Below are 25,337 nucleotides of genomic sequence, written 5' to 3'. Positions count from 1 at the left end.
AGTGTTTATTCTCTCACTCCCCTCCCTATACCTCCACTTCCTCTTCTCTCTGAAATCTGACTTCCGACTTAATATCTCGACTAAAATCTTCATCTCTGAAGTTACCAATAAATGACTTAATTGACAAGTCTAATGTCCTTTCCTCAGTCCTTGTTCTCTCTTCTCCAGATGACAGTTATATACCTCTCTCTTGATTTTCCTTGTTCCTATCTGATCACTCTTTGGTCTGCTTTGCTGGGTCTTCATCCATGTCAAGTCCACTAATCATGCATATCCCCTAAGCCTCTACCCCAGATGCCCTTTCCTCTCTATACTCTGTCTCTTAGTGATTTCCTTGCTCCCATTGGTTCAGTTACCATCTCTCTGCAGATGACTCCCACAGTCAGATGTCTAACCTGTTTGTCTCCTGAGCTCCAGGCTAGAATTAGGAATTGCCCGATGCCTAGCATGTGAAGGGTGCTTAATCAATGCTTATGGACTGACATTTTGAACTAGATCCCCCACAGGCATCTCAATCTCATTGTCTTTCTCCTAAACTTACCCCTCTTCTCTGCTTCCCTCAGTCTGTCAAGGGCACCATCACCCTTCCTGGGGTCCAGATTTCTAACCTCAAATTGGCTCAATAGGAGAGTCCATGGAAGGGAGAAAAATCTAAGAAGATGGCAAAGGCTTTACGTGGCAAAAAAAGGATTTTATATTTGATCCTGTATGTCAGTGGCATCAGACTCAAATAGAAATGGGTCCACTAGAGTCATGCATAAGGATCCCTGTGGGCTGCATACTGACTTAGCTCTAAAATGTAATATTAATAGGTTTTATTGTATTTTTCTTTATTTTGTTAAGCACTTTCCAATCACCTTTGAATCTGGCTTGGGCTTTCCCAGGAGTTTCATGGGCCCAGATTGGGCCATGAATTTGACCTCTCCACCATAGGCCATAGGGAGTCACTGGAGGGGGACATGGTGAGATAATTCCTCTAGCACCAGGCTCAGTACTCACTGCACTATCACATTCCCTTGTAGAAAGGGCCCTGCTTCTCCTAACTTTGTCGGCTTTGTTATTCTCAAGGAACTGAACCTGAAAGTCAGATGCTGCTGAGGTGGCTTCTCTGGAGGATGGGAGGATGGGTGCAGCTCACAACAGGGAGGGCTTTGGAGCCACAAGAAAGAGTCGAGGCCTCTTGTGGGGGCAGCCTCAGAGGGAGGGGGCTTTCTTACATTCTGCCTTGGATCTATGAGTTTGAGTAAAGACAGTAAAAGAGGCCACTCAGGCTTTTGGTTTTTACTTGAACTCACTCCCTGCAAACACACTTGGACCAAAGGGTGTCCTTCCTCTGGACATTTTTTTTATTTGGTTATAGACAGAGACTCTCAAATTAGAAAATCAAACAACCTGGACTGGGCCTTATTCTGTCCCTTGGCCATGAGGGAGATGCCAGCTGGGGCCTCCTTTCAGGTTGGGTTCAGCCTGAGAAATCCTTTGCTGCCTTTAGTAAACGTGTGATATTTACCTCTGTCCTTAGCTCACCACTCCCAGGTGACTAGTAAATATTCCTATGGAGGACTGACAATGAAATTAATCTGTGACTGAAGATGGTTAATGATGGGAACACCGTTGCCATGCTGGGGAACCAATCTCTCATCCTGTGTCCCCTAAGCTAAGCGAGGGCACTGTGGTCATTGGGACCAAAACAAAAAGCCGACGAATCCAGACAGCTTATGTCTCTTGGTTGCTTGTATTTCATGGAACTAAGTAGAAGGGAGATGGGCCATGGGACAGGAGCCCAGAGAGATAGGACCTCCTCCGGTCATATGTATCCAGGCCCTGTGCCACACTCCCTGGACAAACGTCAACGGGCTCTTCATGAATGAAGAAAGTTGTTGGAAAGTCATTTTTCCCTGTCCTCATCCCAAGCCTCAGTTTCCCTTTTTAATTATGAAGATAGCCAGACAAGGTGCTCCTAATCTACTCCTTTCATTAGGGCTCTGGAACTTCCTGGCCCAAGCATGAGGGACAGCTCAGGTCAGCCCCACTTACAATGTATTGAGGCAACAAGGCCAGTTCCCTTGTGCTGTGCATGGTAATGGGTTTTCCAAACTACCCCTAAAGAGCCAGCCTTTGGGAAATCCCACCTGGTAGGAACATCTCAGGAAGCCAATGTCTTCTGCACTGAGCACAGTGCCCAGCACATAGTAGGTGCTTACAAAATGTTTGTTGATGTGGCTTGACTTTCCCCACATAAAGAAATGTATTTTTTTAAAATAGGAAAGCAAAGACGGGCCTGGTGGTACATGCCTGTAATCCCTGTTAGGGGAGACAATGGAGGATCACTTGAGCTCAGGAATTATGGGGTTACAGTAGGACTCAAGCTGATGGGGTATCTACACTAAGTCTGGAGCCAAAGGAGAGGTGAACCAACCTAGCCTAGGATAGCAACCGAGCAGGCCAAACTTTCCATGCCAATCAGCATGGGGACTAGGTTCTTGAATGGCCACTGCAAGTTCAGCCTGCATGAGACAGGGAGATCTAGTTTCAAAAGAGAAAGCGAGGGAACTCCTCTTTTCACACTACTCTCTAGGAGAGTTTTCTCTTCTTCAGATCAGGATTCATGGAGTTAACTGCCTCTTGTTTTTTGGTTCCTCATTCCTCTTGATTGATTGGTATATTTGTATAAGAGGCTGATGCATGAAAATCTGCCTTCAGGACCATGGTGCCCCCCATAAGGCTCAGCTTGCCCTCTGGTCTATTCATACTGTATTTTGGTAGTTATAGGATCATAATAGATAGGAAGGTGTGGAGAGAGGTAGATAGGGAGGTGGGGAGATGGATAGACAGACAGATAGATAGACAGGTAGGTAGATGGATGGATAAATGGATAGACAGACAACACATTCATTAAGGCCTTACTACATGCCAGAAAGAATCTATTATTTATTATATGGGATCAATCTCTAAAAATGAATTTTGGAGCCCAAACAGTTTTATCCCTTTTCATACCAATACCACAACAAAATGTGACTTTGGAGAGAGAGGGCCATTTTGGAAAGAAGAGTGTGAAACAACTTTTTCCCCTGTCAATTGGCAAGAATTGCCTCTTTACCCCTCTTTCATTCAGGAAAGAGTGATGGCTCCCTTCACAGGGAGCACATGCGAAGTCCCCCAGATGCTAAATGTGTGGGGAGTGGAATGGTTGATGGGAGGAGAAAGTAGCAATGGTTTAAAGTCCCACGATTACCACTGAGTGCCTGTGACAATTTCATTCCTGACTCCCAATGTGCAGCCAGTATTGTGGTGATGCCAGGGGTCATTTACAAAAGAAAAACTGGCAAGAGTCCAATGAGGAAGAATTACTCCATCACTGATACAGAAGCTTGAGGGAAGCTGGTCCTGCCAAGCCACAAGATGGTGTGATGTTCGTAATGAGCTGTGTTGTCAGACCACCCTCTGGGCTGGTTGGGGTTTGTCCAGAGATACAACTGTAAGGAAATCAGGGCAAAAAATGGCTTTCAAACCAGTTTAACCCCAGACTCACTTTTGCAAATTGGAGTTGTCAGCAAGTGTTGATCTTACTGTAGCCTTCTTCCTCCCTATCTCTTTTCTTTCCTGAAAAATACAAGAAAGCCAGCAAATGGAAATCATATGTTTGGCTGTCTTCCATGTATAATATTCCATCTCCTGCCTGGGCTTTTTCAAGGTGGTTTCCACATCTGGAACAGAAGCTTTTTCTCTCTTCTGCCTCCTAGAATCTCTAGATTCCTTCAAGTACCCACCTCTTATATGGGGCCTCCCCCAATCCTTCCAGTTATTAATCTCCTCTCCTTTTTGAAATGACTATATGATTCTGGATATATTCTACGGATGTTTATGTGGATACAACTGTACCAGCCTCTTCCCTCCTTCCCCTATCTTGGCTCATTTCTCTCTGCTAGGTTTCCTCCAGGTTCAAAACCAGTCTAGTGGGTATGGATATGTTTAAAAATTACCTCAAATTCAGAGTTCTCTAACACACACACACACACACACACACACACACACACACACACACACACACCCCCACACACACACCACATAGACTGACCTGGGAAAAATGTCTTTCGTCTTCATCTCAAACTGCACTTTGGGCTTGGACACGAGTCGCTGTTAATTGCCACGCATTTTAATAGCAGTATAAATTTAAAATGGACACATTTAGTTGTGTGTCCCTGGGCAAGTCACTTGCCTCTCAGTGATCGCAGGCAACCTTCTAAGACTAAGTTATAGGACAGATGTCAAGATAGAGTTTTTCCCCAGGAGTTCTCGCTACAAATTAAATCTCAGCTCTAGTCCTTATAGAAGCACAGATAAATTTTTAAATGAGGAATGATAGGCCGTAATATATCTTCCAATTTGATGTTTCTTTTTTAGGGGGGATGTTAGCTATTTCTTCCCCTTCCATCCCTACCTCTCTTTCCCTAATGAGAAGAAACATAGCCAGAAAGGTAAAAGAGACAGGGAATCTCCCCAAGCAGAGTTCCAGGATGAAGCAACAAAGTATCCATTTGTACCTGCTCTAACCAGGTTCAGAAAAGCTGATTGTTAAATTTTCAGTGTGTGCATTCATATAGTGGAAGTTGGCAAATGCTATGGATCAGGGAAGCTAGGTGGTGCAGTAACTAGAGCGCTAGCTCTGGAGTCAGGAGGACCTGAGTTCAAATCTGGTCTCAGATACCTATTAGCTGTGTGACCCTGGGCAAGTCACTTAATCCCAATCTCTCAAAAAAAATGCTACAGCTTAAGGCTCAATTCATTATTTTATTATTGTCTAGGCTTTAAAAAGTGATGGAGAAAAGAATAATGAAGATTAAACTTAAAAGTATATTGAGAGTCCTCTCCCCCCACACCCCATAGAACTGATTGTTAAACATTTACCAACACATCACTGGCCTGTGATCTGGACTCTTGTCATCTCTCCAATGACTTGTCTTATTCTGGCCTGTTCTGTCCTTTGCTTCCCCTTCCTATGTGTAGTGGATCCTTAGCTCTTGCTCTGGTCCAGTTAACCCTCACTTAGTCTCTTGATCTGATTCCTGCTCCTGCTTTCAGTGGTGGGAGGACTCAGTGCCCATCCTAAACTCAGAGCTTTGCTTGGCTGGAGAAGCATGAAATCAAGCATGGTTCTACTTCTTCCTTTCCTCCATCTTCCCCTAAAGAACGTTCTTTCAAGGTCAGAAGGTCCAGAGATCAGGGGAAATTCCAGGGTGTGTGAGCACACCCACACTCATATGTCCTCCATCCCAAAGTCTCCATGGCAACATTTCTGGGGGAAGGGGCAATTTAAATCTGGGCTATGATTGCTTGGGTACATTTTGTTTCCTCTCCTTCTCCCTTCCCCCATTCCAGCAAAATGGCAGCCCATGGAAGGTAGAGACTACTTCAGTCTTTGTAGCCCTAACACCTTAGACTGTGCGTGGCACACTGTAGGTACTTAAATTGAATTGCAAGTCCTTGTGCCCAAGGGACATGGTTGATGGGGTAAAGAAGGAGGCACATAACCAAGGATCATAATCAAGAAGGAATATGCTTGTGAAGCTTGTTCTTCCTGCTCATCATCTATCAGTCCATCATCAAACGCTGTATACAAAGACCAAGGTAAAACCATGTCTGAAGGCAACCTTCATTTTGCTGGGCAAGAATCACATAGGATGAAAAGGCCTAGACATCATATAGACTCATTTGGTACAAGTTACATTCTCCCTGTAGAATGGAAGCTCCTTGAAGACAGGACCTGGCACACAGTAGGTACTTCATATTGAATTAAGTTGAATCAAAATGAATTGGAGGGATTACCCACCCCGATAAGGTTGAAGAGGCATGGAAGGCATATAGAAGGGGCCTGGCCAAGGATTGCTCACCTGCACCCACAGAACAGTACTAGAGTAACTGGGAGGTTGGCAGTCAGAGAAGAGATGGTGAGGAACACAAGAGCTAAACTTTCATAAGAAATGTCTTTATGCATCCTAAGTCTTGAGAGGATTGTCAAGAAAGGTCAATGGAAATCTCAAGAAACCAGGGAAAGAAAGGTCTCCTGAGAAATTTCTGTCCTGGAATAAGTGGCTATAAAGTGATTTAATGACCCCTTGGAGAAATGGGTAATCTTGGGGCCCAGACTAGTGAGCTCTTTAGTTTTACAAAACGCAGAGTGAGAGAAAGGGAACTTGCATGTCAACAGGAAGGATTGAAGTTAGATACAAAGACTGGGTTAGACTGGGTGGGGACGTAAGTCTGGCTTCAATTCCTGGATCAGTCATTCAATAGCATTTATGGAGTCCCTACTGTGTGCTAGGTGCTCAGCTTGGTTCTGGGAATATAAAAATAAAGGTGAAACAGTCCCTGCCCTCCAGGAATTTATATTCAATCAGTAAATTCACAAGCATGAATTATGTACCTACTCTGTGCCACGAAACATGTTAGGCACTAGGGATGCAGAGGCAAAAGGGAAACAATTCCTTAGTTTTCTTTAAGAAGCTCACCCTCTACTAGAGTTTAGGAAGAAAAGCATGGTACTAGAGGCATATACTAGATGCTGCAGAAAGATGGGTTGAGCAAGGAGATGTGAAAAAAGATTCACGGTGAATGGAAGTAATCACTATTTTTAGTCTCCTAGACATGACCTGCCCAACATCTTGTCATCTTAAGGATGGCTAATGAAAAGCCAAGGTTGTCATATCTTTGCTACCTGCAAACAAAGCATCCCTTAAAACTGACCTGAGTGTGGGAGGCAGATGACCATGGACAATTCCTCAGGACCTTGGTACCCATGAAATGGCGTTGAACTCTGAATGGTGGAAGGTCTGAGCTTTAGGGCTAAAAGTGACCTCAGAAGAGCAGCCCCTGATCTGATACATAAGGAAACTGAGAAAGGGGGGCAGAAGTGGGAGGAGAGGAGAGAGAGAAGACAGATTTGAGAGCTGGAAGGCATCTCAGAGGCCCTCATTTCACATACGAGGAAACAGAGGCTTGGAGAGAGAGGGAGAGCAAGTGACTTTAATGCTAAAAGGGACCCTGGAAGTCATCAAATCCAGCTCCTTTATATTGCATATGAGGAAATGGAGGCCCTAAGAAATTCATTGCCAAGATGTGGTGGGGAGGGAGCCCACATCCCAGTAAACCTCCATCTCTGGTTTCATATTTTTAACTGAAGGAAGACATTTTCTGATACTTCCTTGCTCAAACATCTTCAGTGGTTCCCTGTGGTCTCTCTAGGATGACATCCAAAGTCCTTAGCCTGGCAGTTAGTGGGAACCCTTTCCACCGTCAGACTACATTTCCAGCCTCATTTATAGAGGAGAGTGCAGTGGATAGAATGCTGGGCCTGGAATAGGGGAGATTTGAGTTCAAATGTGATTTCAGATACTTCCTAGCAGCGTGACCCTGGACAAGTCTCTTAACTTCTGTCTACCTCAGTTTCCTCATCTCTAAAACAGGAATAATAATAGCACCTACCTCTATGAGTTGTGAGACGATATTTGTAAAGTTTTTTGCAAACCTTAAAATGATTACCACCGTTACCACTCCACCCCCATACATTTCTTCCACATCTAGACCTTCCAGAATCATCACCTTCTTTCAAAGTGTCACTCTCCCAGTTTTCCTTAGTTCTAAGCCTTTTGCCTAGCCTTCAAACGGCCTTTTATTGATCTATCTAGGTTGTTTTCTGCAGTCAAATATAAGCTGCCCGAAGGCAGGGAACTATTTCTTTGAGTCTTTGTAACCTTCGTGCTGAATACAGGGTCTCTCAAGAAGCACCCGTTTAATAATTAAACTGAACAGAATGAAATGTCAGTACCCAGCTTCTTTGTTAATTGGAATAATTAGTCTCATCTGTTTTAATTACCTGATGAAAAGGCTTCCGGGAGCATGCTCCCATCTTATGCTTTATTCTTGCAACAGAGAAATGACAGCTGCGTGAAGTCTTTGTCCTCACTCACCCCAAAGAAATGAGCCAGAGGAAGGGTACCTTGCCTAAGAAACATCTCCCCCTCCCACCCTTCAGTGGCCCCCAATTGTTTACCAGATTAGGTCTGAAGTCAGCTTGGTTCTTAAGGACCTCCACGATGGAAATCTATCTTATACAAGTGAGAAGCAAATGGAGAAAATGCTGGATCTGGGGTCAGAAGACCTGGGTTCAAATTCTGACTCCACCACTTAATACCCATGTGATTTTTAAGCCAATGGCTTCCCCTCTCAGATCATGTTTCTTCAATCTCTTAAATGAAAGTGTTGGAGGACAGGAGCTCTGGGGTCTTTCTTTGCTCACTCTAAGTGTATTATGATCCTGAGTGATCTCTGTTCAGCTTCCAGCTCAGCCAGCCTTATGACCTTGAGCAAGTCACTTGACCCCTGAATTTCAGTATCTCCTTCTGTAAAATGAGGAGTCAGACCTGGTGGTCTCTGAGGTTCCTTCTGGTTCCAGATCTGAGATCCAATTTAATCTGAAAACATTCATTGTGGCACTTATTGTGGGAGCAAAAAACCCGAGACTGTTCAGTTGCCCATGAATTGGAGACTGGCTGAATAAATTATCATCCTTGAATGTAATGGAATATTACTGTCCAAAAGATAAGAGATACAGGAAAAATGGATCTCTCTGTCCTCCCTTTCTCTCCCTCTCCCTCCCTCTGTGCCTGCCTCTCTCTTTCTCTTTCCCTCTCTCTCTCCACCTCTTTTCTCTCTCTCTCCTCCCTCTACCACTTCCTCTCTGCTCCTCCTTCCATCTACTGGTGCTCCCTCTGACCTGGCTCCCTTCATCCCCGTTGGCTGCACCTTCTCTCACACTGTTTCTGGAGGGGAGATGGGATACTCGGTCAAAATCAGACTCTTCCTTTATCACCTTCACTCAGCAGCCTTTCCTCCTTTGAGTTTCACTTGATTCCATTTTCCCCCAACCCATACCATGGTGGCTTTTTTATGCAGGTGCCTGGCTCATTCTCCTTTTTTCAAACACATTTAGTACCCGATTTACCATTTCTTCTCCCACCTCCTGCCCTTATACCAGGGTACGCTAGTATCTGAGCTCTTGTGCCTTCAAACATCCTCACCCTCCTAAATCCTATAACCTGGGCCTTTGCTTACCTCAGCCACACTCAAGAACGATCACATCCCAAATCTCCCCAACCCTCACAAGTGGAACAGTTCCTTAATCAGAAACACTCACATTCCCCTCTCTGGACATGGCCCCTTTATTATTTCACCTCTCCTCATACTTAGTCTTTTTAGAATGCCTCACAATGAGACCTCTATTCTCTCCGTTATTCAGGACAGCTGGGCAGACCAGAGATGATGGGAACCTGGATTTGGGTGGTTGTGGGGCATTCCATGTGCTAAGGTCCCTTCCAGATCTGATATGTAATGCCCTAAGGCCCTTCCCAGTTCTTACATTTCATGTTCTAAGGCCTTTCTCAGCTCTGACTTTTCATGTTCTAAGCTCTTTCCTAGCTTTGGCATTCCCTGTTATAAGGCCTTTCCAAGTTTTAACATTCCCTGTTCTAAGCTCCCTCCCAGCTCTGACATTCCTTGTTCTAAGGTCCCTCCCAGCCCTGAAGTTCTCTGTTGTAAGGTCTCTTCCAACTCTTTCTGGATTCTAGAGTCTGCCAGCTCTGATATCCACCGTTCTAAACTCCCTCCTAGCTTTGTGAGAGGCTGACTTGGGAGCAGCAGGAGGGTCAGACACATAGTCCATGTGGCTCACAACCCTCCTGAGAGAAGCTAGAATCAGATTAAAATGTAATTGGGAGATGTTTAACCAAAGAAAGAGAAATACAGTAAAATATAGATGATCTCAACATGGGCTTTTCTAGGTCTCTGCACCCACAGGGAACTTTATACACAGCTTATTGGCCCCATTTCCATTTGACTTGGCCACCATTAGCGTACAGGACTCGAGGATGCTCCCAAATTGTTTTCTCCCTGTTTGCAACATAATTGTTGGTGCTACTTTAAGAGCTGTATTGTACAATTTCCAAAAGATGTGCCGGCTGCCATCTTCCAACATGTTGATTCCTGACCTAGAGACTTTGTTTTTCATGTTAAAGACTAGACTATCTTGGGGGGAACCTCCTTTTTACTAATGTGGGTCAGCACTGGCTCTGCAGAGCTGCCTGGACACAGAAAAGTGATAGGATTTTCCCACGTCACACAGCTAGTATATGTGGGAGTCAGAATTTGAACCCAAGACTTCCTGGTTTGAAAGCTAGTTCTCTACCCACCACACAGCTCTGCCTTTCATTTTATCGAAAATTCTAAGGTCTCACCAGAACAGCCTTCCCCTCTCAGAGACTACACACTTAGCTCTCCTCTTCCTGTTAGACTCAGTGTGAGAGCACCAATAGATCTAAATTCAAAGAAATGGCAGCAGCATCCCTGTCAACCCCAAACATCAAGTGACTCAGGCCCAATCCCCAGGGCTACCACTCTATGGTACCGACTTGGCTGAGCCGCCTGAGGACCAAAGAAGGGGTTCTTGTTTGGATCTCTCTTTCCCAGAGCGAACAGATGGATGTGGAACCCAGGATGGCTCAAGTCCTATCCTTGCTGTGACCTTGGTGCTGATGGTTCCAAGGTAAGTTGTAGGAGAGCACCTGGAAAGGGCATCCTCTGCTGACCAGAGAATGAATAAAGTCGCCCATCCTCGAGGACTTGAGATCAGCTCCCCAGAGTGCACTTCCTCATGTTACCAGGGGCAAGTCACCACGGCTTCCTGGGCCTCAGTTTCTCATCTGTAAAAATGAGATTGAACTAGACGTCCAGCCTGAGATCTGTGACCCTATGATCTTTCATCTTAACCACGATTCCTACTTTTCTTCATCTTTGTCCAACCTTTCTTTCTTAAATCCTTTTTCTTAGATTCTTTTCTTCTCTCTCTTCCTCCTTCCCTTCCTTTTTAATTTATATCTTTTGTTTTTCCACCACACCCATTTCTCCATATATGCCTCCGCCATCGAGCTCCGCTTTGTAACAAAGAAAACAATTAAGCAGAACAGGTGGAGGCACTGATGGCCCATATCAGCGTATGCAGCACTCTGTGCCTGTGGTCCCTCACCTCTCTTCCAGGAGGGGGTAGGTATGTTCATCCCCTGACCCCATACTGCTCCTTGCAATTAAACATGGGCTTATAAGATTGGAGAGCTGGAAGGGGCCTTGTCTAATCATGTGTATTTGTTCTGTATAGATCGCGGACACTAACAAATCAGAGAGCTGGGGTGTCTAATAATAGCTCACATTTCTATAAAGTGCTTTACATTGATTATCTCATGAGGTTCACACAAAACCCTGGGAGGACGGTGCTTTCCTTCCTCACCTCTGCCTCTTACTTCCACTGGTGCCCTTGAAGACTCAGCTCAGGTCCTCAGGAGGCCTCCTCCAGCCTCCAAATTCTGGTGTGTCTCCTCAGAGATTACCTTCCACCAGCTCCATCCGCATGTGGTGAGAGCTCCTCCAGGCAGAGAGAGTTTTTGCCTTTGCCAGTATCTCCACTTTTAATCTTTTTATTTTAGTTTTAGGTGAGACAGTCAGGGTTAAGTGATTTGCCCAGGGAAACACAGCTAGTAAATGTTAAAGGCCAGATGAGGTACTCTTGACTCCAGGGCAGGTGCTCTATCCACTGTACCACCTAGCTGCCCCATTTTTAATCTTACACCTTAATCCCTAACACAGGCTTCCTTCTGATGTTGGCCTGGCTCCATCTCTCAGCTCACTCAATCTCTCTGGCTGCCCCTCATGCCTGGAAGGCTCTCCCTCCTCCCCTCACACCACTGACCTCCCTGGCTTCCTTCAAGGCCAACTAAAATCCTAAAATTGCACCTGTACAGGAAGCCTTCCAATCCCTCCTAATTCTAGAACTTCTCTCTTGTAACCATTTCCTATTAGTTGTGTCTCTCGATTGTCTATACATCTTCATTTGCATGTCATCTCCCACATTGGATGGTAAACTAGCTCCTTGAAGGCAGGATTGTCTTTTGCCCCTTTTTGTGGCACAGGGCCTGGCGCATAGTAGGCACCTGATCATTGTTTATGGAGACGGATTATTGAATTGAATTGACAGTAAGAGATGATTAGCACCTGCTTGCTGGCTGAAGGACTTTCTCAGGTAGTTATCACCCCTGTTCTGACTTTTTCCTCTGCTCTAATCTCAACCCTACAGTCGTCCAATTTAACTCCACGCTGGTCTCGGGGATTACTCCCTCCCTTGTTCTGATTCTCCTCCTTCCTTTGCCTTGCGTCCCCTCTCACCATCCACCCCTCCACTCCTATTCATATAAAGACAACAGTAATAGCATTTGGAGACCACTTAAAGATAGCTAAGCACTTGACAAAAATTCTGTCATTTGCTCTTCATAGCAACTGTGGAGGCAGTTGTTATTATTATCATTACCATTTTACAGATGAGGAAACTGAGGCTGAGAGATGTTAAGTGACTTGCTCAGGGTCCTACAGTTAGGAAATGTCTCAGGCAGGACTCAGATTCAAGTTTTCCTGATTCTAGGCCATGGGGACATCTCAAAGCCTGGATCCAACTGGAAGACATCACCCATTGAAGCTGACCTGGAGAATTCATGTAATTCAACTTCCCTTGGACCCTCACTTTGGCAAGGTAATCCTGTTATTCTTCTGTAATAAGAGGAGTGATAGACAGAGTGCCGTATTTAAGATGTGAGTTTGAATCCTTCTCCAGCTCTTTTGACTAGAAGCCTAGCTTCCTTTCTATTATCCTACATATCAACTTATTGGTCTCTTTTGTTTTACATTGCCAAAATCTCTCCCAAGATCCTTTCCTTTGTTCCCCTTCAAAGAGCCATTCCATATAAAATAATATTTTTGACAAATAATCAGAGAAAGAAAATCAGCAAAGCTGATGAAGACATTGAAAAAGTCTGAAAACATCTGCACTATAGCCCACCCTTTGACGCCCCCCTCCCCACCTCTGCTGCCCCACGGGTCTCTTAAAGCACCAGTCATCCACCTTAAAGACACAAAGGGAGAGAGGCTAATGGGGTCAGTAACTTCCAAGGTTTCACCCCTAATCTCACAGGATCCTCACACAGGTTCTCCAGGTACTGTTCTCACTCCCTCCCCCCAAGGTTGACCTGGATCCAAGGCCCACACTCAGTGCCACTGAATGGAGCCCTCTCTAGCCTGCAGGAAGAAGGTGATGACCACACTAACTTCAGAGGAAAGAATGCTTGAAAGCAGGTTAAGGGAAGGCTAAGGGTCACCAGGGACAAGTTAAGGAAGAATGACTTTACTTCAAACACAGAGAAAACTGTCAACTAGACAAAGAACCTTGAAAATGGAAAAATTGGAAAGAGAGGAAAAGCAGCTACCTTGAAAACATTTGCACAAAGGTTAGAGAATATAAGGCACAGTGCAGAAAATGAGGGAGGGATAGGTAGATGGGCTATCCCTACTTCCACCAAATACCAGCTAAATGCTGGAAAGGCTTTGCCCAACATCTCTAGTGGGGCCCACGCTATCACCTGCTTACATATGCCTCAGGTCTGGAATGCATGGAAAGGGAGTGTGTTATGGTCATGGGGCTAGCCTACACAAAAGCATGGGGTGAGATGGGAGAGCAATATGGAGGGCAGCCAGGAGTACAGTTTGGCTGGGCCATGGGGCACATTCTCCTCACTGTTTCACAGAATCTTCTTCCTTCAAAGCTCTGCGGAGAAGCCGCCTTCCCTGATGCCCCTCCTTCCCTTGTATTGACTTATCTGTGTATGGGGTGTATTCTTCAGATAAAATGGAAGCATCTTGAAGAGAGGCCCTCTTTCATTTTGATATACTGAACATTCAGTTCTATCCTTTTTTCCAGTCATGTCCAACTCTTTGTGACCCATTTGGGGTTTTCTTGGCAAAGATTCTAGAGTGGTTTGCCATTTCCTTCTCCAGTTCATTTTACTGATGAGTTGAGGCAAAGAGGGTTAAGTGACTTGCCCAGGGTCACACAGCTAGTAGGTGTCCGAGGTCAGATATGAACTCAGGTTTTCCCAACTTTGGGCTTGGCACTCTATCCACTGAACTTAGCTGCCCAGGTACTGAACATTAGGTAGGGCTTAATGAATAGCCATGGGATTGACTAAAACCTATACATTTGTGAAAGCTAAACATCACAGCCCTAAAGATATGCTATACATCATAAAACTGAACATTTTAATAATTGTACATATCATATCAAATGTATAACTAAATAACACCGAAATATGATTAATACAGATGAAATAAACATACAACTAAACCTTTCCTCTTATTTCCTGTTCTCTTGTGAATACCAAATAAAACAGGCCATATTCCCCTCGTCCTTATCTTAGCTTGCTGCTGATTCTTGAAAGCCTCCACTCTCCTGTTACTGACTCAGATTAAATCCCTCCCCCCTTGCAACATCAGACTCAATTATTACCTCTGGATGCAGAGGATGGCTTTTTTTTTTTTAAAGAAGCACAACAAAGCCAATAGTCGCTCCAACGTGGGTTTTGTGATTTGCACAAAGGCAATCTGATCCTTTTGGGGGCAGCTAATTAATATCTTATTAATTGACTGCAGGCTCAGACAAGGCCCGGCTTGCGCAGTTCTTGGAACAAGGGGGAAAAATGCAGATTTAGGCCAGAGGTATTTTCACAATTAAGGAAGCTGATGGAAATTCTGCTGTGAGTAGGTATTGTTTACATAGGGGCCTCTCTTAGCACTTGAGCAACGATAGAATTGTGAATGTACTGAATAGTGAGTGCACTCAGAGGCAGAAGAGTACGGAGAAAAAGTAATGTGGGCACCAGAGCCTGTGACCAATCATCCCCCTCTCTGTGCCTCAGGCTCCCTTTCTGTAAACTGGACTGGCTAGTCTCTGTGGTCCTTTCTAGGCCTACACCCTTGCTCTTTGGGGAGGACCAGACTGAGGCACTAATATCCAGGGGATTTCGTTCTTTTCTCCCCACAATGACCGCCATATTTATTCTTGATTTGTAGTCTTAGATAAGGCCACAACCCCGGTGTCTGCTGCTGCTGCTGTGCCAGGTCCTTCCAAGGTGTGCCTGCCCATTGCCATTCCTTCAGGGTCCAGGGCTGGCCCTCCTCCCAGTTCCACCGTCCAAAGGACAGACTCTTCCCTCCCTGCACTAGGCTCTCCATCCAAACCCAGGCTCTGGAGTCAGGCCTGTTTTTAAGCCTTGGTAATAGGACACCAATGGAAACTCCGAAGCATCTAGTCTTTCCCACATTCAGACTTGGCATTTCTGTTGGAGGAAACACTATCCTTCCAATATTCCATGTTCATAAATTTGAGGTTAGCCTTGTCCTCCGACTCTTCTTTCTCCCCCCCACATATCTACTGCCAGATCTTTCCATTTCTATCTCCATGGGTGTGTCTGACCTCTTCTGACCACCCCAGACCAGGTCCTCTCACTTCCCTCCTGGACTATTAAAATGGTTTCCCAATTGCTTTCCCTGCTTCTGATCTCTTCCCTTTTCCATCCATCCCCCACACTGCTGTCAGATCTAACCACAGGACCCCACTATTCAAATTCCCACAGTTCCCTATCACCACTAGGTTCAAATGGACACTTCAAAAGCTTGAACAAAAGTAGTTCAAGATTTTCACAACCTGGCCCCACCTTACCTTTCTAACTTCAAAACACATTGTTTCCTTTACTGGATTCCTGATCCAGCCACACTGGTGTGCTCACCGTTCCTCCTACCTCTGTTCCATCCTCCCTCTCCACTAGTGTCTCAGGGAATCCTTCCCTTCCTTCAAGATGTGCCAGAAGTGCTGCCTTCTACAGAAACCTTCCCAGAGCTCAGCAGATATTAGGGCACCCCCTCCCAGATTCCTTTGTATTTATTTATTTTTAAATCAATTAGGTATTTATTAAGCACCTACTGGGTGCCAAGCTGTGTGTGTGATATAAATAAAATGAGTGAAGCAGTCCCTCCCCATAATTAGCTTCCACATAGTATTGCAGTATACCTTTATTTTGTATTAAATATCTCTCCTGAGAGAATTGTAAGCTCTCTGGGGACAGGCATTGCTTCTTTTTTTCTTTTTAATTTTTGCATACCCAGAGTCTAGCTTAGGGTCTGATGCATAGACACTTAAGTGCTTGGCAATTGATTGATTGTGACAGAACAGCCTGTATCTGAATTTGAATCCGCTCTGAAGACCACCCTTTCTGATAAGGGGACATCCACCCTCTGCTCAGGCTTTCAGTGAGGAAGAACCAAGGCAGCCCCTTCCATTCTGAGATGCTCTCACTGTTCAGAAGCTTTCCTTATATGGAACTGAAATCAACCTCTCTCAGTTGTTCCTAGGTTTGCCCTCTGAGACCAATCATCCAATTAACAAGCCTTTATCTAATTGGAGGCAGCTGGGAGATCAGGGACTGGGCTTGGAGTCAGGAAAACCTGGGTTCAGTCGTTTACAGTCATGTCCAACTCTCCATTTGGGGTTTTCTTGGTTAAGATACTGGAGTGGTTTGACATTTCCCTCTCCAGGTCATTTTTTAGATGAGGAAACTGAGGCAAATGGAATTAAGTGACTTGCCTAGGGTCACCTAGCTAGTAAGTGTCTGAACCACATTTGAACTTGGGTCCTTCTGACTTCAGGGCCTGGCACTCTATTCATAGTGCCCCTAGCTGGGTCCAGGGTTAACAGTCAGGACCTTATAAAAATAGTTTGGCTAGTTTGACTGACAAAAAAGTAGTAGTCTATTGAATGAAAGTTCCCTGAGGGCAGGAACGTTTCATTTTTGTTTTTGTAGACCTCCTGAACCCTGGTTGACTAGTGTTGTGACCCAGTGGTATTTGCCTCATCCGCACGGTCCTGCATTAGTAACAGCAGCTTGATGAGAATTTACCCAATTTAAGCCACTCCGTTAGAGTGGCTTCACAATGGTATACTCCAGTTTCCCTATATTTTTTCCCTCTCAGGAAGGTTGCAAGAATAAATGAAATATGGCATTTAAAGCATTTAGGGTCTGGCTCCCACCTGTCTCTATTTTACATTCCTTCCCTTGCACACTCTCCATTCTGGCTAAGCCTGCCTGAGGGCTGATCCTGATTCCTGACACTCTGTTCCCTTTCTCCATCGAGACAGTATTGTGTCTCAGGTAGAGTGCCTGGACTCAGGAAGGCCTAGGCTCCAGTCCTGTCTCTGACCTTTGCTAGCTGGGAGATCCTAAGCAAGTCCCTTTGCTGGGGCTGTCACTCCCTCATCCTTCACAATATCCTCTGAGGTCGCTGGCAGCTCTCCCTCTGTGATCCTCTGTGCCTCCCAGAACCCCTGCCTTCCCCCAAAGCTGATCTTAGGCACCACCTTCCTCCAGGATCCCTTTCCTGGTCCTCCCTTCACTTATTAGCACTCTCTCCCTCTGGAAATTGCTTTGAATTGCTTTCCCTGTGGTCCTGCTGCCTCATGAGGAGAAGTAAGCTCACTGAAGGCAGGACCTATGTTAGTTTAGTCTCCACATCCCCAGTACTTCAGATCATCCTTGGCACCGATGTAAATGCTAATTTGGATCGAATTAAAATGTAAACTTTTCCAGGGAAGAATGACAGAGTTATTAAAAAAAATCCACACGGCAGAGGATTTGCTAGCCTCTGGGGCAACTTCTGCTTTGCACCAGTGTCTCTTTAATCCATCTGAGAAATCAATATTTCTTTCATTAGTTAGTCTGTGACCTCGCTGCTCCTTGGGTGATTCCAGAGATCAAACTTATTGGGGATACAAAGGAGCTCTTGGAGTCTTCCATCTGATTTTCCCAAGTTCCTTGGGTTTTCCATAGTGGTCCCTGAGCCCAGAAAAAGTCCCTTCTAATGAGATGCTAGCCCAGCGTGCTCTGCTCCCAAAACAACACATATTCCTCCTAATTATGTTTTCCCATGGTCCAGGGCCCACTTGAGTTAATAACTAGTCAGATATGAAGGAAGGCAGACAGTAACAGAACAGAAGGAGTAGCTCGCCAGGAAGCGTTCAGTGGTTTTGTTAACCACGCTTGCTGTAGGCAGGGAGACATTTCCCGGCTGCCCCGGAGCTGTGAGTGTCTCAGCAATTTGGTTTCCTCTTTTAACTCACTGCCTCCTTCGTCCTGATTCCAGGGGATAGAGTCCCTGAGAATGAATAACTCTTGGCAGGAGTGGGATGTTGGGGAAGCTTGGCTGGGGGGAGGGGGTGGCATGCCAGGGTGACATTATATTAAGCAATTGGAAGGGAAGAAAGGGGCCTCTATGGAAGGCAATAGGGCAGGTGGTGAGGCTTGGATCAGATGGGGGCTCTAAGCCAAGTCTCTGCTCCAGGAGGAACATGATCAGAATCAGGGATAACAGCCACTCTGGAAAATATTTCCATACCAAATCACTGTAAACAAAATTACGATAAGCTCTCTTGAGGACTCTTGGATAAAATAGTTCTCCTGACTTACTCAAATTCTAGGACTCTTTTTATTTAACAAATTTTTTTTGGATTTTTGGAGAGGTTTCATTGCCTATTAGCTCAAAACAACCAGTGCTACCTTTCCTTTCCGAAGCAGCTATAGAGTGTTGACCCTTGAGTCTGGTAGACCCAAGTTCAAATCCAGCCTCAGGTCATCTAGTTGACCTGGGCAAGTTGCTTCACCTTTGTCTGCCTCAGTTTCCTTATCTGCAAAATGGAGATAATAATAGCCTTCACCTTGCTGGGTTGATGTCAGGATCAAATGAGAGATTATATATAAAATGCTTTGTAAGCTTTAAAAATGTCATATAAATGCTTCCTTTAGTTATTATTATTGGGGGTCAAGGGTATATGTTGAGGCGTTTAAGGGCGACCTCTTTATGTAAGTCAAGAATGAAGGGAGTGATGAGGAGGAGGAGCAGGGGAGCATGTCAAATAGGAATGAAGAAAGTGGATGGTGGGAGTGATCCAGTGCTGGGGTTTGACGTGTCATGGTCAAGGGGACAAGGGATTCGAGTGAATACATTGAAGTAGCACATGAAGGTTTATAAAAGACTCTCCACAACAATTCTGAAGGACATACTTCAAGAGTTATCTTACAAATAAGGAAACAAGGGTCCTGGATATTGTGACCTGCCCAAGGGCTCATAGCTAGGAAATGGAAGAGGAAGGATCTGAACCCAGATCTCTCTTGTGTCCAGGTTTGCAGATCTTTCTACTATACCCCATTTCCTTCCTACTCATAGAGAGTTATCTTCATTTTGGGTACCAGGTATCAGATCAATTAGTCAAGTAATATGAATTCATAAAGTAGAAGGTTCTGGGGGCACAAATGCTTACATTCCCCTTGTGTAATGGAATTATATTACACAAATGTAAAGAAACTTACATTCTGTTGGAGGAGACAACAGGATGTTGCAGAAGGATTTTCATAGGATGGTAGTTTTTGATCTGGTAGGGGACCTTAGAGATCCTCCAGACCAATGCCCTCTCATTTTACAGATGAAGAAACTGAGACCCAGAGAGGGAAAGTGATTTGCCAATGTGTGTTCGTCCTTTGTTGCCAAAGAAGACTATGCCATCAGAGAAATGATGACATGACTTGCACTTGACTTTGTTTTGAGTGAGGGAGGGCTGTGCAGGTCACCAGTCTCACTTCTCCTCCAGAGCCATCTGAATCCAATGACCAGATATTCATCAGGATGACTGGAGATGACCCAGGATGAGATAATTGGGGTTAAGTGACTTGCCCAAGGTCACACAGTTAGTAAGTGTCAAGTGTCTGAGGTGAGATTTGAACTCAGGTCCTCCTGACTTCTGCACTGGTACTCTATCTACTGCACCACCAAGCTGCCCCAGGATTCACCTATAGTCACACAACAACAATCTGAGGCAGGATTCAAACTCAAGCCACCTTGACTCCAAATCTAACATTCTCTCTGCTATACTAGGGGATGCCATAGTGTGCCAAGCACTGGGCCTAGAGTCAGGAAGACCTGAGTTCAAATTCAACCCCAGATACTTACAATCTGTATGATCCTGGGCAAATAGCTTATCTTATGTTTGCCTCAATTTCCTCATCTGTAAAATGGGGATAATAACAGTCGGAGGATTGCAGCGAGAATTAGGTTAGCTAATATTTACGAAGCATTTAGCACAGTGCCTGGCACATAATGGGTACTATCTAAATGCTATTATTGCAATAATAATGATTATAACAGCATATTATATTATCAGCATCATCTTCACTAGGGCTTGTCAAAGCTGGGCAGCATACTGTGGCATCACAAGCACAGGGTCTGGAATCAGAGGACCCGGGTTCAAATCCCACTCTGATGATCTTTGTGACCTGGGCCAAGTTATCTTACCCTGCCGAACTTCATGTTCCTTATCTGTAAAACGAGGGCCCTCTGGGCTTCCTTCCGACTTTAAATCTAGAAGCCTTTGACCTCAGCAGGAAGAGAGCTGCAGTCACAGCTATCCCTGATTCCCCCCGATCTCTCCCAGCCCTCTAGCCCATAGTGCCAGGACTAAGGGGTGTCCGTCCCGGCCCTGGCACTAGAGTTGGAAAGGGGGGATCTCTCCCAGCTGTGTCCCTCTTCCCCTGGCCTCCATTTCCCCTGTTTTAGCTGTTTCAGTTCCTAATAACACTCTGGGGCTGATCTAAAGAACAGAAAAAGGAGAAAGTGAGGGGTGTCGAGTCAGGGTCTTGGAAAAAGGGATAGAGGTGGCCCTCAAAGGCACACAACTTTCAGGGGAGGTGGGCGTGTAGGAGACCCGTTTTATGGGACTTTGCAGGAATCTTATGATCCTAATGCTAGAAAATTCCCCTGTCCACAGCCTTCGAGGACCATGACTGGAATTTATTCTTCACACGTTGCCTAGGGATGAGCAGAGGCCTCCGTCCAGTGAGACTTGCTTCCTCAGCTTTCCCTTCCTGGAGAATGCTCTAATTCTCCTCCCTAGCTGTGATGGCAGGGTCAGTGAGCCATTAGGCCTTCATGGATTCTCTGAAGATCAACCAAGCCCTCCAGAAAGTCAAAGTCAGATTTCCTAAAGAATCAATTAGATGCTCAGAAAAATGGAAAGTCAGAGCTGGGAGGGTCCTTAGAATAGGGGATGTCAGGGCTGGGAGAGGCCTTAGAACAGGGGCCCCTTAGAACCAGATCCCTGATAGATGTCTTATGGTAAAACATGGGCAAGAATTACCTGAGATGAGAAGGTCTGGCAGGGTTCTAATCTATAGCTGTGGCAGAAGTAGCCACACCAAGGAAATCACAGATTGCTCAAAGTGGCAAAGAATTTAGTCATGGTGATCTGTATCCTCCGACTAGATTGGAAGCAATATGGAGGCTGGGTCAGTGTCTTCATTCTTGACTTCCCTCAGGGTCCAGCACAATCTCCTGTCCTTTCCCATACCTAGTTAATGGCTAATTGATGAATGACTGGCCTATAGCTAAACTGACAACAGTGCCCATCTCAGTACCCTGAGCAGAGTAGGTGTTCAATGAATATTTGTTGATTGATTGTAGATGTTGGAACTTGGCACGATTGCTGTGTAATGCCTTTTGAAATCTATGAAGATGTAAAAACATGAATATCAATCAATCAATCAGTCAAATGATTAAGCACCTACTATGTGCCAGGTACTGTGCTTAGGATACAAAAAGAGGCAAAACATAGTCCCTGCCCTTAAGAAGCTTACAATGGAATTGGAGAGACAACAGATAAACACCTATGTGCAGACAAGGATATCCAGGATAAGGAGGAAATAAAGAACAGGGAGAAGGCCTCAGAATAAAGGGGGGCTAGGAAAGGCTTTTAAGTGGTGCCTTGTTAAAAGGTTGAAATAGGATAGACAGACTTTTGGGGGAGGAGAGAAAGAGAGTCAGGGACTGATAGCATTCCTGTTCTGGGCAATGAAGACTGTGGTAGGGCATTTTTACTTTCATGTGGTGAAATCATCATATTATGGACATTTAATATTTATAATAAGAAATAGTATTTAAATATTAATGTTTCATAATGTAAGTCAATATAAATATATAAAATATATTGTTCAATATGATTAAATCAAAGATATTAATAAATATGAATATATTAATATCAATATATTCATGTTATAAATAAAAATAAAGAAATGTTTAATAACCATTATAATAAGCTGCCAGTTTTTCAAGGTAGCCAGCAAATTGTTGCATTTTTGCAACTCCTGGAATAAATGTTTAACCTGCCAGGAAGTCACCATTGCCATAATCCGCACCATGGTCAAGTGCCCTGAGTTCGGCGTCAGAGACCTCATTTTAAATCTGCCTCCGCTCTTTATTGCCTTTGTGACTCTGAGCAAATCTCTTTCCTGGAAGCCTCTTCTCTGTGAGCTTGTTAAAGTAGGGGGGTGGAAGGTTCCCTCCAGTTGAGTTCTGTGATCCCCTGTGGAGCCTTGAGATAGCGGAACAGAGCTCCATCTGCCACAAATCAGTTTACTTTTCCATTGGTGGCCATGATGGATTTGAATCCAGTGGCTGCCAAGTGAGTTAACCCGCTGTCTGAACATTTCCTTTGGGCAGCAAGAGCTCAGTTTTATAATTCATTTGAACCATAACCCATCTGGCCGCACCATGCCTTCCCGTGGGCTGCCGTAGGGCATTTATTCCAGGCTCACTTGGAGATAAATTCAGATTATAGCTGTTTTATAACCCATCTTTATTCGGCTGGCTTGAGGTGAAAGGTTACACCACTCATCAGTCAAACTCTGAAATTGTCTCAATGGGAGTTTAAAGACTATTGTCCCCAACTAGACTTTGAATTCTACTGAGATTATGAGGACAGCCTCTTCCTCTGCATCCTCTCTACCTGGCTATTCCCTACAGTGGGTAGAAAAGTAGTCTACACACAACAGGCACTCCACAGGTCTACGTGGATTGTCTTGGAGACATATTCAAGAGTCAGATGGAGAGGAAATGCAATATTGAATACTGGGTTTGGAGTTACAAACACTTGAATTCAAAACTCATCTCAGACATTTAGGAGTTGAGTGACCTTGGACAAGGTCAATCCTCCTCTCTGGGCCTCAGTTTCTTCTTCTGTAAAGTGAGAGGGTTGGACCAGATGGCTTCTGAGGTCCCTTCTGGTGCTAAAACAATGATTCTGTGATTCCCAAGTCACTTCTCCTCCCTGGACCTCAGTTTCCACATCTGGAAAATGAGAATAAGTGTCCACCATAGAGTTGTTATAACACTCTCTTAAATACCTGTTGGGTACTTTAAAACTTCAGAGTGCTATATAATAATGATATTCATGATAAGAACTCATATTTCCATAATGTTTTAAGATTGGCAAAAGCACTTTACAAATATTATCTTGTTCTATCCTAACAGCCACCCTGGTGGTAGGTGCTATAATTATCCTCATTTTACAGATGAGGAAACTGAGCTAGACAAAGGTAGAATGATTTAGAATCATAATTTTATAGCTGGAAGGAATTGTAAAGACCTTCCATTCAAGCTTCTTCATTTTACAGGAGAGGAAACTGTGACCCAGAGAAAAGCCGCTAGCCTAAGGCCACCTAGGTCATAGGGTGATCTGGCAATGAAGGGATCTCAGAGATTACCCCATCTAACATTCTCATTTTATGGATGAGAAAGCCTGGACTCAGGAAGATGAATCACAGAGTGAGGGTGGGACTGATACACAGGACCTCTCTGCTTGTCACTTAATCTGATAACACATCGCCCCCAATCACCCAAGCCCTCCTCATCTGGAGAGCAAGGGCGTTAGACGAAATTACTTTTACAGTCCTTTCAACCTACTGCCTCCTTCGTTAGTGAACAAATAACCCTGATGACAAAAAGTTCTAATGAGGGTCAGAAGACGGAAAAAGTGGGGTGGGTGGGGAATATCCAAGTGGATTCTCATTTAAGAATAATGAGATTAAAGTGGTGATATTATAATTATTTGTCACTAGATTTTTTTTAACATGAACCTTGTATCCCAAATGAACCAAAATCACTGAAGAAATCATGTTTTGGAAATAACGTTTCTGTCAGTTTGAAAAATCACCATGATGATAATCCTAAAACCAAGAGGTCTGTGTGAGATTTCTGACTCATCCTGAGACCAGAAGATTTTTGCTAAATTATTTTGCAGGACAAAAGGTGATTGTTGCAACTCCCCACGTACATTTATTCTAAATTCATCACTTAACAAATACTTTTTGAACATTAACTATATGCAACATATATTATATAAAATAATATAATAATACTATGTTATGATATAATATAATATATATAATATATGTAATTATCCATCATGTAATATATATAATTATACATTCTTATAATTGATGGACATGGTGGGAGAGTGATGCTGTTAGAAAGAGAAAGATGCAGAGATCTCATTAAACTCCATTTCTTGGACAACAAATTATTTCCAGATATTTGAATTGATTTTGGATTCCTAAGGCCCACAAGCTCTTGCCATCTGCCCTGAGGATGCACAGATATGCTGCATCTCCTTGTTGGCATGTGAGGAATCTGCCTGGTTTGTTTATATTCCCAGCGTTTAGCAGGGTGCTTGGTCCCACAGTAAGCAATTAATAAATGCCTTTTCATTATTTTATTCCCCAAATGACACTTAGACAGCATTTCAAGGTCTGGAATATACTTTTTGTGCAGCCACTTAGTTGAGCCTCATCATATTATAAATTCCATTTTATAGGTGAGGAAATTGAGATTCCGAGATGCTTAATGACTTCCCTCCTGCAGTCAAATAGCTAGAATAAATACTGGGTTAGGATTCAAACTCAGATCTTCTTAATTCCAAATTCAGGGCTCCTCCTACCATACCATACTGCTCCTTGGCTAACTAACTGAGAATATTCTGTTTTTCAGGCATGAAAGTCTGGGGCCTTGGGAGGAAACAGATGCCACTCCTTATCCAGCTCACAGAAATGATAAATAATTCATTCTGTGATAAAAAGAAATGTGACGGCCCATAGTGCCTTATGGGTTCACCATGTGAATCTTACTATAAACTGAGATTAGAGAAGTCAGCTCCATCTTTAAGAGGCTGGGCTTGCTTTTACAGCAGCGATGGACATTTGCTCTTGGTTCCATCTCATAAAAATAAGTAGGTCTAAATTTAGTCCTCTTAAAAAATTTACTGTTGGAGAAATGATTTTCTTCCTCCCTACTTGCATTTTTTTGCCTGCATTTTTATGGACTTTTTTATCCTGTTGAGGATCTCAGTGGCATTCATTCATCCTTGTGAAGAAAGTGATGGCAAGTATTTTTATCCCTTTACAGATAGGATAGTTGAGGTAGTGTAAATTCAATTCAACTCAACAAACACTTATCAAATACCTACTATGTGCCAAGCACCA

The 25,337-nt window shown here is 44.1% G+C and overlaps 1 protein-coding gene across 3 annotated transcripts in view; it reads right to left on the bottom strand.

The window, feature by feature from the left end:
- GRAP2 (GRB2 related adaptor protein 2) overlaps positions 1-25,337 on the bottom strand; it is a 94,185-nt gene that overhangs the window by 53,273 nt on the left and 15,575 nt on the right. Inside the window, exon 2 of one of the 3 annotated variants that reach the window (XM_072656206.1) lies at positions 3,533-3,603. The exons of the other annotated variants lie outside the window; for them this stretch is intronic. The gene's annotated coding sequence lies outside the window, so the exon portion shown is untranslated. The remainder of the gene's footprint in view (positions 1-3,532; positions 3,604-25,337) is intronic. 3 annotated transcript variants of the gene reach the window in all.

The sequence above is a fragment of the Notamacropus eugenii genome, chromosome 3, assembly GCF_028372415.1.
Source record: "Notamacropus eugenii isolate mMacEug1 chromosome 3, mMacEug1.pri_v2, whole genome shotgun sequence".
In the NCBI taxonomy this organism is placed as follows: Eukaryota; Metazoa; Chordata; class Mammalia; order Diprotodontia; family Macropodidae; genus Notamacropus; species Notamacropus eugenii.
Note: the sequence above shows the minus strand (reverse complement) of the source record. Positions and strands in the feature narration are given on the sequence as shown.